General features: G+C 35.7%; 1 non-coding gene across 1 annotated transcript; it reads right to left on the reverse strand.

Annotated features, from left to right (window-relative positions):
• Positions 1 to 561: 561 nt before the first annotated feature.
• Positions 562 to 664, reverse strand: LOC149820916 (small nucleolar RNA R71). Its single transcript, XR_016426935.1, has one exon. It is a non-coding gene; the product is annotated as a small nucleolar RNA R71 (small nucleolar RNA).
• Between the last annotated feature and the right edge of the window lie 3,250 nt (positions 665 to 3,914).

Raw genomic sequence — 3,914 nt, forward strand, 5'->3', positions numbered from 1 at the left:
TTTATTTACATTTTAGTACTTGTGTTAGTTTAGATTTAGATTTAGGTCATTTGCTTACATCTGGTCTTAGTACCAGTGTATGCAGGGGCGGCGAGGTTTAGGAACCCCATTACACCCATTTGTTGACAACCCAGAGAGATTTTTACATTCTCATCGAAGTTCGACAATAATGGCTGACATGGATCCTCCACCTCCACCCCCAGCTCATCCACGTCCTCTGCGGGAATACTTCATTCCCACAGATTATGTTCAGGCATCCTGCATTCGTAGGAGCGCCACATTATGAGATTAAGGCCAGCATTATTCAGATGCTCCCATCTTTTTATGGCCTTAGTCATGAGGATCCCTACCGACATTTAGATGAATTCCTCGAAATCTGTTCTACTGTAAAGATACAGAATTTCGATGATGATGCTTTGAGGTTGACTCTATTCCCCTTTTCATTGAAGGACAAAGCTAAGTAATGGCTAAAGTCCTTAGATTCTTTAGAAATAGAGTCCTGGGATCAATTGCAACAGGAGTTTCTTCGGAAATACTTTCCCATTGGTCGTACGAACCAATACCGTAGAGCCATCACTAGCTTCTCAGAGCTAGATGGTGAGCGCTTTCATGAGACCTGGGAGAGAATAAAGGATCTCCTCAAGAAATGTCCCCATCATCAGGTGCTGAAATGGCAACTGGTGTAGAGCTTCTATGATGGATTGTCTGACAAGAATCGTCAGATGATCGACTCTTCATGTGGAGGGACATTCATGCTGAAGAGCGAGGACGAAGCATGGAGGTTATTTGATACAATGGCCAAGAATTCCCTTCACCATGCTTCGAGCTCTCATTCGGATAGAGCCACACCCAGCATTCAGAAGAAAGTTGGTGTTCTTGAGATTGGTCCATCTACTGCACTACAGTGCAAGGTAGACATGATTGCTCAGAAGCGGGACCAGCTTCTCTCAGGACCATCCACTACACAGCAGGTGTGTACTCTTTGTGCCAGTCTGGCATACGATATCACTGAGTGCCCTTCGGCAGCTCAGTATCCTGAATTTGTTCAAGAACAAGTTCAGGCAGCTCAGGGTTACGTCAGACCGCCGAATAACCCATTTTCATCGACATATAATCCGGGTGTGATCATCGCAAAATTTTTCATCTCTTATGGTTTCTCTCTCTTCCTTCTCTTTTCCTTTTCTAACCTCTTATTTTTCTCCTTTTTGAAGGGAGAAGAATAAAAGACAGAAAAAGAAAGAGAGAAGACAAAAGAAAGAAAGAAAGAGAGAAGAGGAACTATTTTGCGCGGTCTCACTTGACCTTAATTTGAAAATATTTAGCAAATAACTCGCCTCCGTTTTGAAAATTTGCGGGAAAAAGATGGAGAGACGGGATTCGCTCGTCGGTACGAGGTTCGACCGTTCTTGGCGCCTTTACCAGGGGTAATCGAACCAAGGATCGAATCTATGCCTTTTACTTTGCCTAAATATCATCTAAGAATTTATCCTAAAGATCTAAATGCACAGAGAATCATGCTTGTGCAATGCAAGAATGTATGCTCTTTTAAAAATTGATTTAGAAATTTCCAAGTATTTCAGGGATAAACTTGATAAGGGAGTGAAGAAATGATTGAATCTAACTTAGAACTTGAGATAGATCAGAGAAGTTCTAAGTCTTTGAAGTAATTTAGAGTTTGGAAGAATAGATCTTGGCTTTGAGACAAAATGATTTGAAGCACTGAAATGAAAAGAAATGAAGTTTCAAAGTCAGAAATGGACTTTTGAATTCAATCATGGATTTTAATAGAAGAAGATGAAATTTTGAAGTGATATTGAATTTAAATCTTAGAATGGATCTGAGAAAATCAAATGGTATTTAAAAAATAGAAATGGATTTAGGGAGTTCAGATGAGATCTGAAAATGAATTTGAAATCTAGAATTGGAATTGGATTCTGGATCCAAAAATGGATTTGGATCTGAAGTTTAAGATCCAAAGTAGAATTGGGTTCTGGATCCTGAGATGGATTTGGATCCGAAATCTAAGATCCAAAGTGAAATTGGAGTCTGGATCCTATAAGGAAATTGGATCTGAAGTCTAAGATCCAAAGTGAAATTGGAGTCTGGATCCTAAGGAGAAATTGGATCTGAAATCTAAGATCCAAAGTGAAATTGGAGTCTGGATCCTAAGATGGATTTGGATCTAAAGTCTGAGATCCAAAGTGAGTGTTGAATCCTGGATCCTATAAAGAAATTGGATTTGTAGTCTAAGATCCAAAGTGAGTGTTGAATCCTGGATCCTAAAATGGATTTAGAATTGTTTGAATTAAGAACATCCAAGTTTTGAATCGAACTATGAATTTCAAAGTCAAATGGGACTTTGAATTTGAAGTCTGAAGAAGATGAATCAAGAATTTCTAAGTTGGAATTGAATTTGGAAAATGAAATTTAGAATTTGAATCTTGAATATACAAATGAATTTCAAATTGGACTTGAATTTTGAATGGAGTTTTGAATATAAAATGAATTTGAATTTTCAAAGTCAAATTGAACTTTGAAATCTGATTTTGAATTTGAATATAAAAATGACTTTGTAATCTCAAAGTTAAATTGAACTTTGAGATTGAAAATAAAATTGAATTTGAAAATGAAAGGATGAATCGGATCTTATAAGAATTGAAGATAGATTAAGGAAGATATTTACACCACTTGGAGTTTTTGAAAAAGGAATTTTGAAAATATGATGCAGTTCTATCCTAAATGATGAATGAATTTGAAGAATTTTGAAATTAGATCTTGAAAAGCTATTTCATTCTTTAGATGAATTAAAACAAGATTGAAGATATAATATATCCTTGACTATGGTCATTGGATGTATTATATAATAATCTAGATTTAGATTCAGGTGAAGAATAAAACATATTTTTGTGCTTTTATAGAGTTTAAAATGAAATTAACTCTCAATATACCCTGACTATGGCCATTGGTATATATTTTGAGCCAATTTTAAGTTAAACTCTAATAAAAGAAAGAAATATTTGAAAATATGATGATTTTTGAAAAGAGGGATCCAGTGTGGATCAAGTGTTATTTCATAAAAGATAAAAACACTAAGTCTTGTTTACATCCCGACTATGGCCGTTGATGTAGATCATCAACTTAGGATTAATTACCTCTTACGAAATGGTGCACGTGCCATTCGTGTTTCACCATTATGAGAATTTGAGAAATAAGGCGAAAATGATATGAAACGGACAATTCATGATATTTACATGCTCATGCATTCTAATCTAAAAACTGAAAAAAATGAAGTTTCTCATGATCATCTAACTATTATGTCATTAAATAAGGAATTTCTAAAGAAGAGAATTGCATTTTTTATGTATTTCCTGCAAAAGGCAAAGTTAGCACAAACCATGGAATATATGTATATACAACGGAGACATCGTATTATATGCAAGATGAGAGAATGTTATATCTATGCTTTAGATTAATGAAATTTTAACATGGCATGAATAAGGAAGCACATATATTGGAATGAATTGAATGAAGAAATGCATGTCCAAAGATGCAGGTGTAATATGCTGAAAATGTATGTTTGGGCTATATGTATAAGACTCTAGATATTACCCTTTTAATTGGGTCATAGAGCTGTAGATATGATACAATAGGTGGCTGTAAGAAAGGTGAATGTAACTGCTATATGTTATATAGCTGAAGATATCCATTCCTAACTAATCCACCAATGACTAGTTAATCTGTAGGTATGGACATGGTATACAAGTGAATATTGACAGAACGGGGTATGCAACACTTTGCAACAGCGAGAGCACAACTGGACATGAGAGTGGTGGCCAAGCGAAGTTGTAGCTTGGTGTAAGATGGGCGTACAGCAGTGCTACAAAAGATGTGATTGTGCCTTTATTTGTGAAAAT

The sequence above is a fragment of the Nuphar pumila genome, chromosome 12 (genome assembly GCF_984573655.1).
Source record: "Nuphar pumila chromosome 12, dmNupPumi1.hap1.1, whole genome shotgun sequence".
In the NCBI taxonomy this organism is placed as follows: Eukaryota; Viridiplantae; Streptophyta; class Magnoliopsida; order Nymphaeales; family Nymphaeaceae; genus Nuphar; species Nuphar pumila.